Source organism: Lissotriton vulgaris, chromosome 9 (assembly GCF_964263255.1).
Source record: "Lissotriton vulgaris chromosome 9, aLisVul1.2, whole genome shotgun sequence".
In the NCBI taxonomy this organism is placed as follows: domain Eukaryota; kingdom Metazoa; phylum Chordata; class Amphibia; order Caudata; family Salamandridae; genus Lissotriton; species Lissotriton vulgaris.
The window spans coordinates 125,271,708-125,287,437 of record NC_141697.1 but is presented as its reverse complement, the minus strand read 5'-3'; positions in this window follow the sequence as shown (position 1 = coordinate 125,287,437).

Below are 15,730 nucleotides of genomic sequence, written 5' to 3'. Positions count from 1 at the left end.
AAAAGGCCAAAACAACAGCCCAAAAAATCGAAAAACACAGAAAACTCAGCACAATCTAATGCCATCCATGCCCTCCATGATGTTTAAGTTCAAGACACCCCACAGAAAGACTAGGCCCATGCACCACTCACTACCCCTGGTCAAAAGGCCCCAACAACGGCCCAAAAATCGAAAATTCCAAAATTGTAGTTGCAGCAACTGTAATGCCCCAAACAAATTTACTTGTGAAATTTCTAATCCAAAAGTGATCCAAAGAAAGTCAAAAAGGCCTCAAATCCAAATATCCAGCAGCATCCACAAAAAGTAATCCGAATGAAAGTGACAAGCACATGAAGAAAGCACTGGGAGGAGCCTGCTGGACAGGAACAGGAAGTTGGAGACTGTTGGGCACTTCCTTCCTCCCCCCCCCCAAAAAAAAATGGACTCCTTGCAAAAAAAAAGTGCAGGCAAATGTCAACCTGAGGAGTTATTCTGATAAAAATCATCATTTTCAGAAGGTTTATGCTGCTTGCTGGTAGATTTCTTGTGCAGAATTTCAAATTTTGTAATTTCGCGTGCGAGATTGTTGCTGCTCGCCGCATCTACGTGTTCGCAATTGCGAACTCTCGCGATGCGTGCTGTGCAAGGTGGCAAGCCGCGATTACGTAATCGGGGTCGCCAAACTCCCGCGGGATCCCGCAGCAAGATCCAAAATGGCGCAGCACTCGCAAAATATCGAGAAAAACAACTCGGCAAATGCTGAATGACGGTAAGTGAACGCCGCAAAATTGTATCATCAAGAAAAAAAATCTGCTGCGTGCGAATTTGCAGATTTTCGGTAAATTCGCGAGCGTTCGCGGATTGCGAATTTACTGAAAATCCGCAAAATCCGCGAGCGGAACGGATTTTCCGCCCATGCTTAGACATTTTCCTCTTTCAATGCAGGCTGTAGAATGCAGCACGCATTGAAAGAGGTAAAAACGAGGAGAAATAAAAAACATTTCTCCTCTTTGCGCCTCGCTACTCAACCTCTAGGGTGACGTAGCATTCAGACGCATCTCCAGATTTATAATTTCTAGTAAATCTGGAGATGTGTCTTGTTCCATGGGTGTTGCGTGGTAACAGAAACACGCATGGAACGCCCCTTCAACGCAAAGTGCTGAGTGTGAAGGGGCCATATTTACAAGGAGAGGAAAAGTCACGCAGGGTGGCTTTTCCTCTCCTTGTAAATATGGAGGAGCCCCTGCGCCACCAGTACGTCACGAAAAGTGACATACTGGTGGTGCAGGGGGTTTGTCAATCTGCCCCAGAGTGTGCTGCAATGAACATAACAACTTGGGTAAAGTTCTTATAATGATGCAATTCGGGCTAGATCATTCTCCAGTGTGGTATTTAACATTTGAACAAAAACAACACCCTCTTCGGATTGTTATGCAGGGAATCAATCTTCTCCTTAAATTTCCACATAACCAGGTATCAAAACCATTAACTGATAGTCAGAGCCGAGCACTAATGTGTCCCACTCCAGACCCGCGTGGCCAGCAGAAAGAATTCCTAATAGATTTTGAGGAATTAAAGTTCCCTATCTACTGATCGACCAGGAAGCTCCTATATAAAGGAACACATCCTCAGCATATAAGGAAATCTTCTATTTCTTGAGCCATTCCATTTCAGATATAGTTAATTTTTCCCTCAACTTACATACCAGCAGCAAATGTCAACGGGGACAGTGGGCATCCCTGCCTTGTAACCCTCTGTAAGGTAAATCTTGAGGACCTCATTAATGTTCACCTTTGCCATGAGATCTGCAAACAAAAGTCTAATCCATGAAACACAGTTTTTCAGAAAGCGCGTCTAATGTAATACCTATAATAGAAATGGCCAGGGTACAACAATTAATGCTTTATCCAGCTACAGGACCTTCATTAGCTCCTCGATTCTAGCTGCGTACTGTAAACACCCACGAAAATGACAAAGATTCCATCTAGTCGATCTACCTTGATCTACTGGTCTGGTTGTATCAATTTACTTCCCTCCCAGATGAGATAATTTGCAAATAGTCTGTTTCAGTCATCAGCAGAGAAATGAGATGGTACCACGCACAGTCTTCCCATCTTTATACATTAAAACTATTGTCACCAACCTCAGATCTTCAGATAGGTTCTGACATTTCTATGTCCCATTAGGCAAGTCAAGTTTAGGCCCCCATAGTATCTCCACAGTCTTTTACAAAACTCAATCCAGACCCACTTGGACCCAGAGCTTTCCTTATTTATAGCTGTGATGTTCTATAAATGTCATTCTTAGTCACTATGAGGTCCTACGTGGGTATGGTTGCTTAATAAAAAGTAAAAGAGCTCTTCTATAAACCTCTTCACTTTCACCTCATTGGACTTCATTTCAGTATTGTGCACTGTAGGAAAGTGGGTTTCTATTGCAGTAACCCCCCACTTTTTGTCAGAGTTCTGATGCACTTCTCCTTGGTGTGCCCTAGGTCCCTGCCAATCAGGTTCCCAGGGCCTGTGTTCTTTCCCCAAAAACTAACTCAATTGACATCTCTGGCCACAGGTCAGCCCCTGGTAAATGATACCATAGGTACCCAGGGGACTGTGACCAGAGAAACCCCCTAAGGGCTGCAGCACTTCTTGTACCACCCTTAGAGGCCCTGTCCCTGACACACACTGCCTTTGCAGGCTGCGTCTCTTGGTGCAGAACAAAACAAAGAGCCGACAAGGCACACATCCCTGTGTAAAAACCACAGTTGATGGACAGAATGCAGAACAATGTCATACATTCACCCCAGTACTGAGATTTGGGCCTAAATCCATCGTTTCTTTCCATTACACACCACCCCAGTTCAGACATGGCCATATGCAAATCAGTCTGACCCTGTGCCTCATGGGAACAGTCCAGCCCGAACTGCCAAGCCATGCCTTCCCTGGACCGGAAACAAGCTTCCGAGGACAGGTTTCTGGCATTCCAGCCGTCTTCAGCCCGGCTTGCTTGAATCCAGTGGTGTGGAGAGCATGGGACTCACGTCTGAGCATACCCATCCCACTCGGGGTGACAAATGCAAAAACCACAGTTGATGAACAGAATGCAGAACAATGTCATATATTCACCCCAGTACAGAGATCTGGGCCTAAATCCATCGTTTTTTGCACTCCACACCACCCCCGTTCAGACATGGCCATATGCAAATCAGTCTGACCCTGTGCCTCATGGGAACAGTCCAGCCTGAACTGCCAAGACATGCCTTCCCTGGACCGGAAACAAGCTTCCGAGGACCGGTTTCTGGCATTCCAGCCGTCTTCAGCCCGGCTTGCTTGAATCCAGTGGTGTGGAGAGCATGGGACTCACGTCTGAGCATACCCATCCCACTCGGGGTGACAAATGCAAAAACCACAGTTGATGGATAGAATGCAGAACAATGTCATACATTCACCCCAATACAGAGATCTGGGCCTAAATCCATCGTTTTTTTGCACTCCACACCACCCCAGTTCAGACATGGCCATATGCAAATCAGTCTGACCCTGTGCCTCATGGGAACAGTCCAGCCCGAACTGCCAAGCCATGCCTTCCCTGGACCGGAAACAAGCTTCCGAGGACCGGTTTCTGGCATTCCAGCCGTCTTTAGCCCAGCTTGCTTTAATCCAGTGGTGTGGAGAGCATGGGACTCACGTCTGAGCATACCCATCCCACTCTGGGTGATAAATGCAAAAACTACAGTTGATGGACAGAATGCAGAACAATGTCATACATTCAACCCAGTACAGAGATCTGGGCCTAAAGCCATCGTTTTTTTGCACTCCACACCACCCCAGTTCAGACATGGCCATATGCAAATCAGTCTGACCCTATGCCGCATGGGAACAGTCCAGCCCGAACTGCCAAGCCTGCCTTCCCTGGACCTGAAACAAGCTTCAGAGGACCGGTTTCTGGCATTCCAGCCGTCTTCAGCCCGGCTTGCTTGAATCCAGTGGTGTGGAGAGCATGGGACTCAGGTCTGAGCATACCCATCCCACTCGGGGTGACAAATGCAAAAACCACAGTTGATGGACAGAATGCAGAACAATGTCATACATTCACCCCAGTACAGAGATCTGGGCCTAAATCCATCGTTTTTTTGCACTCCACACCACCCCAGTTCAGACATGGCCATATGCAAATCAGTCTGACCCTGTGCCTCATGGGAACAGTCCAGCCCGAACTGCCAAGCCATGCCTTCCCTGGACCGGAAACAAGCTTCCGAGAACCGGTTTCTGGCATTCCAGCCGTCTTCAGCCCGGCTTGCTTGAATCCAGTGGTGTGGAGAGCATGGGACTCACGCCTGAGCATACCCATCCCACTCAGGGTGACAAATGCAAAAGCCACAGTTGATGGACAGAATGCAGAAAAATGTCATACATTCACCCCAGTACAAAGATCTGGGCCTAAATCCATCGTTTTTTTGCACTCCACACCAACCCCAGTTCAGACATGGGCATATGCAAATCAGTCCGACCCTGTGCCTCATGGGAACAGTCCAGCTCGAACTGCCAAGCCATGCCTTCCCTGGACCGGAAACAAGCTTCCGAGGACCGGTTTCTGGCATTCCAGCCGTCTTCAGCCCGGCTTGCTTGAATCCAGTGGTGTGGAGAGCATGGGACTCACGTCTGAGCATACCCATCCCACTCGGGGTGACAAATGCAAAAACAACAGTTGATGGACAGAATGCAGAACAATGTCACACATTCACCCCAGTACAGAGATCTGGGCCTAAATCCATCGTTTTTTTGCACTCCACACCAACCCCAGTTCAGACATGGCAACATGCAAATCAGTCTGACCCTGTGCCTCACCGGAACAGTCCAGCTCGAACTGCCAAGCCATGCCTTCCCTGGACCGGAAACAAGCTTCCGAGAACCGGTTTCTGGCATTCCATCCGTCTTCAGCCCGGCTTGCTTGAATCCAGTGGTGTGGAGAGCATGGGACTCACGTCTGAGCATACCCATCCCACTCGGGGTGACAAATGCAAAAACCACAGTTGATGGATAGAATGCAGAACAATGTCATACATTCACCCCAATACAGAGATCTGGGCCTAAATCCATCGTTTTTTTGCACTCCACACCACCCCAGTTCAGACATGGCCATATGCAAATCAGTCTGACCCTGTGCCTCATGGGAACAGTCCAGCCCGAACTGCCAAGCCATGCCTTCCCTGGACCGGAAACAAGCTTCCGAGGACCGGTTTCTGGCATTCCAGCCGTCTTTAGCCCGGCTTGCTTGAATCCAGTGGTGTGGAGAGCATGGGACTCACGTCTGAGCATACCCATCCCACTCTGGGTGATAAATGCAAAAACTACAGTTGATGGACAGAATGCAGAACAATGTCATACATTCAACCCAGTACAGAGATCTGGGCCTAAAGCCATCGTTTTTTTGCACTCCAAACCACCCCAGTTCAGACATGGCCATATGCAAATCAGTCTGACCCTATGCCGCATGGGAACAGTCCAGCCCGAACTGCCAAGCCTGCCTTCCCTGGACCTGAAACAAGCTTCCGAGGACCGGTTTCTGGCATTCCAGCCGTCTTCAGCCCGGCTTGCTTGAATCCAGTGGTGTGGAGAGCATGGGACTCAGGTCTGAGCATACCCATCCCACTCGGGGTGACAAATGCAAAAACCACAGTTGATGGACAGAATGCAGAACAATGTCATACATTCACCCCAGTACAGAGATCTGGGCCTAAATCCATCGTTTTGTTGCACTCCACACCACCCCAGTTCAGACATGGCCATATGCAAATCAGTCTGACCCTCTGCCTCATGGGAACAGTCCAGCCCGAACTGCCAAGCCATGCCTTCCCTGGACCGGAAACAAGCTTCAGAGAACCGGTTTCTGGCATTCCAGCCGTCTTCAGCCCGGCTTGCTTGAATCCAGTGGTGTGGAGAGCATGGGACTCACGCCTGAGCATACCCATCCCACTCAGGGTGACAAATGCAAAAGCCACAGTTGATGGACAGAATGCAAAACAATGTCATACATTCACCCCAGTACAGAGATCTGGGCCTAAAGCCATCATTTGTTTGCACTCCACACCACCCCAGTTCAGACATGGCTATATGCAAATCAGTCTGACCCTGTGCCTCATGGGAACAGTCCTGCCCGAACTGCCAAGCCATGCCTTCCCTGGACCTGAAACAAGCTTCCGAGGACCGGTTTCTGGTATTCCAGCCGTCTTCAGCCCGGCTTGCTTGAATCCAGTGGTGTGGAGAGCATGGGACTCACGTCTGAGCATACCCATCCCACTCGGGGTGACAAATGCAAAAACCACAGTTGATGGACAAAATGCAGAACAATGTCATACATTCACCCCAGTACAGAGATCTGGGCCTAAATCCATCATTTTTGCACTCCACACCACCCCAGTTCAGACATGGCCATATGCAAATCAGTCTGACCCTGTGCCTCATGGGAACAGTCCAGTCCGAACTGCCAAGCCATGCCTTTCCGGGACCGGAAACAAGCTTTAGACCGGTTTCTGGCATTCCAGCCGTCTTCAGCCCGGCTTGCATGAATCCAGTGGTGTGGAGAGCATGGGACTCACGTCTGAGCATACCCATCCCACTCGGGGTGACAAATGCAAAAACCACAGTTGATAGACAGAATGCAGAACAATGTCATACATTCACCCCAGTACAGAGATCTGGGCCTAAATCCATCGTCGTTTTGCACTCCACACCACCCCAGTTCAGACATGGCCATATGCAAATCAGTCTGACCCTGTGCCTCATGGGAACAGTCCAGCCCGAACTGCCAAGCCATGCCTTCCCTGGACCGCAAACAAGCTTCTGAGGACCGGTTTCTGGCATTCCAGCCGTCTTCAGCCCGGCTTGCTTGAATCCAGTGGTGTGGAGAGCATGGGACTCACGTCTGAGCATTTCCATCCCACTCGGGGTGACAAATGCAAAAACCACAGTTAATGGAGAGAATGCAGAACAATGTCATACATTCACCCCAGTACAGAGATCTGGGCCTAAATCCATCGTTTTTTTGCACTCCACACCACCCCAGTTCAGACATGGCCATATGCAAATCAGTCTGACCCTGTGCCTAATGGGAACAGTCCAGTCCGAACTGCCAAGCCATGCCTTTCCGGGACCGGAAACAAGCTTTAGACCGGTTTCTGGCATTCCAGCCGTCTTCAGCCCGGCTTGCTTGAATCCAGTGGTGTGGAGAGCATGGGACTCACGTCTGAGCATACCCATCCCACTCGGGGTGACAAATGCAAAAACCACAGTTGATGGACAGAATGCAGATCAATGTCATACATTCACCCCAGTACAGAGATCTGGGCCTAAATCCATCGTTTTTTTGCACTCCACACCATCCCAGTTCAGACATGGCCATATGCAAATCAGTCTGACCCTGTGCCGCATGGGAACAGTCCAGCCCGAACTGCCAAGCCATGCCTTCCCTGGACCGGAAACAAGCTTCCGAGGACCGGTTTCTGGCATTCCAGCCGTCTTCAGCCCGCTTGCTTGAATCCAGTGTTGTGGAGAGCATGGGACTCACGTCTGAGAATACCCATCCCACTCAGGGTGACAAATGCAAAAACCACAGTTGATGGACAGAATGCAGAACAATGTCATACATTCACCCCAGTACAGAGATCTGGGCCTAAATCCATCGTTTTTTTGCACTCCACCCCACCCCAGTTCAGACATGGCCATATGCAAATCAGTCTGACCCTGTCCCTTCTGGGAACAGTCCAGCCCGAACTGCCAAGCCATGCCTTCCCTGGACCGGAAACACGCTTCCGAGGACCGGTTTCTGGCATTCCAGCAGTCTTCAGCCCGGCTTGCTTGAATCCAGTGGTGTGGAGAGCATGGGACTCACGTCTGAGCATACCCATCCCACTCGGGGTGACAAATGCAAAAACCACAGTTGATGGACAGAATGCAGAACAATGTCATACATTCACCCCAGTACAGAGATCTGGGTTTAATCCATCGTTATTTTGCTCACCACACCACCCCAGATCAGACATGGCATTTTTGCATTTGTCACCCAGAGTGGGACGGGTATGCTCAGACGTGAGTCCTGTGCTCTCCATGCCACTGGAATCAAGCTATCCTGGCTGAAGACGGCTGATAGCCAGAAACCGGTCCTAGGATGCTTGATTCCGGTCCAGGTAAGACATGGCTTGGCAGTTCGGCTGGACTGTTCCCATGAGGCACAGGGTCAAGACTGATTTGCATATGGCCATGTCTGAACTGGGGTGGCTTGGTGAGCAAAATAACGATGGATTAAACACAGATCTGTGACTGGGGGTGAATGTTTTGCCATTGTGCAACATTCCGTCCATCATCCTGTGTGTTTTGCTGATACTTTAGTTTAGATCATTGACATTTTCATGAAAGTAGTTATTCTCTGTCTAAAGCCTGGAAAGTTCCTTAACTGGTTTTGCCAGACTTTCTAAGCTCAGAGGAAAGGTATTATTAGTTCCCTGTGCAGAACAAAGGATTTTTGGGAGCAGCGGACCTACTAACAGATCTCTTGCAGGATAAAAGGAAAAAGATTTTATAGGAACATACATCCTTAGTTATCTTGGAATGTGAGGACAGGGAAAACCACAGGCAATATACACAGTTCCACATACCCAGATGTTTATACTTAACTGGGTTCTGATGCAAGTCTGTCATTGAACTATGCCTTCCCCACAGCCAGATTGGCTTGTGTCACCCCAGATGTTGCTGGCTCAAAAACCAGTTTTTGGTTGTTTGCTGGTTGGGAATGGGTGGTACTCATTATGAATATACCAGCCAATCGAAGAGCTGACAGGGAAACCACTGCCCTTTGAAAGCCACCAGAATAGTGCCTTCTGGGATTGATTTACATTATTGTAGTGAAATGTGCTGCAACAGAAATATAAACTCACATAAGGCATATGATGTGTGGGACCTTTTTTAGGAAATAGCTAGGTCCTCTCACATAGACAGTGACTACTCTTTAAAATGATCCCACTTCAGAGAGATAAGAACACAACAACTCTTGAAAGGACTGAAGCGGAAGAATATACTGTCATTGCCTGTCTGAGAAAAAAGACTGAGCCCTTTCATCCTACTTCTCCCAGACTAGTGCTTTGGAAGTGATTCTCAAGAGTCAGATAAAATGGCCTTCTGTGGCCCCAGCTACATAAAGAGCAAGAAAGGCATGTTTTCAGAAGAACCCGCTGACCTGTTAACTGGACTGTGGCTGGGCCTGGCTGAAGAGACTGGTTGAGCTTGTCTCCTACTGCTGACTGTGTCCTATTGCTCTGGAAGCTTTACCTTGTAGATTTGGAGCATTGGGAGTGACTAGGAGGAAAAACTTCAGGAAAGAATACATTAGAAAGCTGATCAACACATTAGGACAGCAGGCAAGATTTCCTGGCTCATCCCATTGGGAAATTCCTTCACGGAATTTTGAAACTTTAACAGGACACATGAATTAAGGTTGTCTATTAGAGCTCTGCAAAGCTACAACTTCAGGGCTTGATAGTCCCAACACAGAGTGAGTGGGGGAGGGTGATAAAGCTACCCCACTGTTGAAAGGGCTTCTATGGCTATAATTTTCAAATGTGTCTTACTCTGAGGGTTTGCAAACAACACTTCCCTGGCCTTGTGGATCCCTCGCTGTCTACACAGTCCTGCGTTTCCTCAGGGATTTTGAGCTTCAGAAGAAAGGCTACATCTCAACGTGAAAGAAGGAAGTAGGAAACAAAGGCAAGGTGATCCTAGCAGTGAAGCGACACATGGTAGCTATAATGTCTAGCTGGTCCTGCTGGCAGCTTTTGAAACCAGATCTTAAGGCACCAGCAGGACTTCAGTGGTGGAGGGGCCATCCGGTCAAGTGATGTTGATAGATGAGGAAGCAGAGCTCTGCCATCAAAACCCATGTAGTTCCCTCACCTCTAAATGGGGTTGGGAAATGGAGAGGATAGTGAAAGGGGAAATTGCCATTTCATACAACCTCTAAATTAGACCCTAACTGAGAAAGCAGAACTGCTGACAAGAGTGAGCCAACAGGCTTACCCAACTGGTGCTCAATTGTGAACAAACTAAAAAGTCTTCATTGTGCATAGACTAACATTGATGCTTTGTTGTTTCTATGAGCTTTTTGATGCTGTTTGCTCATTTTTAATGTCTGGAAGGGCTACAGCCTTGTAAGCAACCTTCTGAAGAGGTGCAACTGCTAAAGTCACTGCTTAAAAGAGGCACGTTTTGAGATAGGTTGGGTAAAGAATGAGAGTACTCTCAGGTGGCTAGGGTAGTGGATCAGGGCACAAATAAGGCAAACGTGTCCTATAACGTGAGTGGGTCACTATGAAGACTTTTGCGTGCTCAGACATAGTACCTTTCTGTGATGCTGCTATTATTAAAAAGAGAACATCGAACTGATGAGTTAAAAATTCAAATGTATTGTTATTCGAAATTAATTCAAATGTTTGCATATCAAAAAGTAATTCCCCTAACAGATGACAGTGGAAAATAAAAGATTTAGGGGTATATTCACAAGAACGTGTGATAACTACTGCAAGAGTAGCGTAACGCAACTTTCAACATCGCAGCCTTTTGCGGGAAAATAACCCGGTGCTAACGTGGAATTCACAATGCGGCGGTAGCATGCGATAGTCACCAGATAACGTGGCAAATGTCTGCGTGAAAATCAATGCCACACCGCAAAAATGGGATACGTGACCGCAAAAAAACATGCAATGAGGCCAACCGTGGTACAAAAAGTAGCGAAAAGCAGCCGCAGGCTTGCAAATCCCACGCGTCTGGCGGAACAATGCACCATAAAAAACACAGAAAAAATACACCAGAAACAAGCAAAAGCACGTAGGAACATGGATGCACCCTGACACAGAGCAGAGGCCAACTCGAACCCCACAACCCCCACAGACTACCAGCAAGGAACAACGGGGTCGGGGAAGGCCAAGGAGAAGAGGGAGAGGAAGACGGGGTGCAGACCGCAAGAAAACAAGACCAGCATAACAGAGGTGACAGAACACTACCAGCAACTGACCCGCTAGCAGACAACCTGGATTGCATTTGAAGTTCAGGGGAGGCCAATACGCGCCGGCATGACATGACAACCTAAACCAGGTACCATCCCGCTGCCAACAGGAAGGCAGCAATGGCGACATGAGGTGGCAGTCCAGCACCACTAGAGGAGCTGGAGGAAACCCAGGCCACAGTCATCAGTGTGGAGACGGTGCAAGGAGTAGGGAGTATGGACACAGCTCGAGAGGACCTGACACAACACCAACAGGGAGTGCAACGAACAGGGACTGGGGTGATGGGGGGAGATAGGCACAATGGCATACATGCACAATGAGGTATAGCACACTGCACATCCACAATCACGCAGGATCATGTCCCAGATCCCCTTGGCACACTGCAGCACACACATATAGCACGAACAGCACACCCACATTGACAACAACGTCAAACAACGTGCATAGCCGACACTGCAGAACAGAGGACACAACTGGCTCCGCACATGCACAGAAACATGCCTACTACATGAGACAGAGCCGGAAACTGTGAAATGGAAAAGTAAGCGTACAACCTCACATCCGCCATGTAGTCCAAATGTACTCTGTCCCATAGAAGGACCCAGCACCCCCAAACAGTCACAGTGTACTTTGCCATACAGTCTGCATGCAAACCAGCACAATGCGCCAACATAGATGTGAACGGAAAGTCAACATGGACCTCCCCTTCACATCGCAGACGGGCACACAACACCTTCAGCAGAGCACATAATGCAACACATCAGTGATGCTGGAGAGGACCACCACATCGTTGACACCGACACCCTACAACAGCCCATGGATATCACACGCAACCCCCCACCAGGACCCGGCCATCCAAGCTACTCAGGGGGGAACACCGAGCCTGCAACCGACCACACAGCAGGAGGCATCCGCAAGCACAGCTAGCTCACTTCACTGCCCCCACCCACATATGGCACCCCAATGCCATGTGTCAGCACGGCAAAAGGAGGTATCCCAACAAGTGTGGGTGAGGCCCGAACCCATGGAATGCGAACCAGGACACATACGTATGTGTCCATCAAACTTCAGGGCCCACCCACACCCCACTAAGGAGACCCACATTGCCATGGAGACACATGCAGATGCACATTCACAGTACAGAACCACTCCCAGGGGCAATCACATAGCAGTCACACACCCATGTTGGCTCTGCGGACGACGGCCCTGGCCACTACCATTACAAATTAAGTGGGTGACAACAAAGCTACATGTCCAAGCGGCAAACCCGCTGCCTGCGGTGACATGTCTGCATCTGATGTACACAGCACAATGTAATGTCGTGGGGCCCAGAGCCCTCATGCATACAACAAGTTCACAGGGGCACACGCATATATCATGTTGAACTGGCTACAGGCACATGCGCCCGGCCCCTTTATTGGCAGGGCCACATGTACAGTGACGCCTGTGCTGGATGTGCGTGGGGGGAGTGTAACCATTCCGCATAGAATGTCTGGTGCTGGCAACCACTTGAACATTGGACACCAGTGCAATGGAAACATAAAACACATGCATAACAGAGTCAACTGCCGAGCAACATGGAGTGAGCCGGAGAAAGTCTAGAGGACATCCAACATGCAAACAGAAGTGCCTGTGAGTTGCAGTGCACTGGGGTTGGGACACCAGAGATGAGCGCGTTCATGTGAAAAAAAGTATTGGACTATACCCCTTCAATATATATTCCTGATGCAGATGCAGTGGGGAGTGTTAGACCTGCGTCATCTTCCCCATCAACGTCTCAGGGCACCCACTCTGTTTGAGGTGACATAGCTGCGTAATCGCTCTACAGCACTAAACACAATCAGCAATGGACAATGGCCTGCGGTGCACTGAGTCACTGGCACCTTGAGTGCTGAGCAGGGTATCAGGCCGATGATGGCATCCACGACAGGTCTGAGCAACTCGGTAAGTCTGTCAGGACCACCATTTCGACTCTGGCAGATGGTGTTTGGAGGTGGTATTTGCGGTAGTGGCATGTGCTTCCTGCGGTGATGCGACGTCCGGGCCGGTCTGGATTCACATTGGTGTGTGAGCCCTGGTGGGTCGCATTTGGGCCCGGAGGCTGCGTACAGCGCAAGGCCACAGAGAAATGGCGTTGATGACCCCAAGGCCTACACTTCAGGGGCCATCCAATGTCTCTGGAGAAGGGGTTCCGGGCCTGACCAGCACAGCGGATGCACTGCGGCTGGCAAAGGCACCCGGCCTCGGGACGGTGACTTGCAGTGCAGTCAGATGGGCCATGCGACCTGAGCGGGTCACCATCAATGTCCGAGGTGTATGTTGTGGAGGGCTGCGGGGTACAGTGGAAGGTGTCCTCCAGGTCAAGACGCCGAAAGGTTTGATTTTATCCGGAAGCAGCAAATGGAGGAGTGGAATTCAACAGCCTTGTTGCCACCACCAATTCAGTATCAGCTACATGAGGATGAAAACTGCCTCCTAATCCATAGGCTCAGACGCCACCAATGTTCGACCAGAGAGTGTCCATGAATGTCGGGGAACAGACTTAGTGGCACCGGGGCTGAGAGAGGATGCAGTCCGCGATGATACCGGTACACTGATATGTACTCCCACGTTGCTAAATCATGACTCTGTGACGTACTGGACCGCAGTAGTGTAGGCTGAAGGCAGCGGTCAGCAGTGGCCCACAGCCATGTGTCGTTGGCTCACGATGCACAGCGCTAGTGACACCAGGGCAGTTGTCTGTAGTATACGAACACCTCCGCAATGATGATCCTTTTCTCTCCGCCAAGATGCAAGGCATCCTCCTCTTATGCCTCTCCTTGCGTGCAATGATATGTAATCTGCCTTTCCATACCCGATGTTCAGTTCCAAATCTGTGACCAACTCAAGCGCAGCCTAGGCCGAGAGCCTACTGTCGCCGGCATAGGTTGGTGGCCTCTCCGGCCTGCGTAGTTCAGGTTCAGTGGCACCACGTGTTCGGTCACCTCCACGTCTGTGGCCTAGCATTCGTCCGGACTGAGCCGCATCTTCCTCTTACTCCTCTCAGTGCGACCACTGGTGTGGACTCTCCCATTTGTGATTCACGGCTAGGTGCTGGATGTGAGATCTACTGGTCCGCAGGGTAGTCCTGGTCCCTTTTCCACGTGTCGCCAGCTGGCTTTGAACAGGGTTTGTGGCAGCATGTGTCACTGGCTAGCGTTGAACAGGGTTTATGGCAGCACTTGTCGCCGGCTGGCGTTGAACAGGGTTTGTGGCACCATGTATCGCAAGATGCCCATATGGAACTCACTGATGGGGGGGTCTGGTGCTGTGGCCATTGGCACAGATTTGATATCTTGACAGTTCTAACCATAGTTTGAGGTAAGTCCCCTTCCTTGCAATTGCAAACCGGCCCCCCACCCATGCGGCGCACCGTGGGATTGCCCGGTGCCCGCTACGGCCAGTCCGGCCCTGGTGCCTCGGAGCAAATACAAAATCCCATGATGGAACATCCGCTTCCAAGGTTACAAACTCTTTGGAGCACGAGACCCGGGGCGACATATCAAATCGGGCTGAACTGGAAGATGAAAAGTAAAACAAGAGATTTCCCAGTGGGAGATATTGTTTCCTGCTCATAAATCAGGGCTCACCATTCAAACACCATTCATACCATTCATCTGTGTGGAACGGGCGAACATTCACCAGAAAGGAAAACCACCCAGTCTGCTAGTACTGTAAAAAATATACACTTTATTCTAAAATATACAAAACCGGTCAAATTTAAAAAAACATAAAAAACACAATGAAATACACAATTAAAAAGCCACCTATTGTGGACGTGGAGAAAATTGATCTAAAGAGACACTTATATCTGTCTTTAGTCTGTCATTTCGGACTCTCATTTGTCAACACTAAGAGGAAAAGTGTTCCTTTTGTTCAGTCAGATTGTTGGCAATGCCGAATATGACTTTGAGGTTGGCGTCGACGCGTTTCGGAAGCTTAAAAACTGATAACAGCTTCCTTCTTCAGGACCATTTATTTACGTATTCTCCACACGTTGATAATAAACCTAATGCATAAATCACATAAAATGTAACTATTAGAACCCTTTAACATTTACACAATTTCCTATTTTATAACAGTACTATGTAGACTACAGGCCTAATGTTTATGCGCTATTTTATGAACTTTAAAAAAAGGGTTGTGCCAGCTCAGTTCCTGACCTCTGTTGGTTTGTCAGTAATATTGGGGCATTTAAATAAATTCATTTTTTACCCAGTTAGACACTAAGCATTTCATATACATCATTGGTTATGCGCTCAGTTGCAGTCATGATAAAAATAAGGCTACACATAAATACAGAACAGCATGTTGAGCTGACCAAAAGATCTTAAATCCAGAAGAACTCTAGAAGAACTCTTTTACATTCATTTCATGATATTTAACACTGCAAGATTAACATCAACCACATAGATTACTTTTTTTTGGAAAAAACACAGAGAGGCTCCACATCAGTATTCCCAGTTAGGGACCACATCTTTACATCCCGGGTGATATGCCCTTCATTTACAGAGCCTAACTACATTCGAAAAGACCACACTCTTTCTAGTTGCTATAGAGGTATTTTTTGCTTTCTGGTTCATGTTAACACCGTTCTCTTGCTTCAAATGTCACATTCATACGTAACCCATGCGCACTGGCAGCAATAGTACACTGACCGTA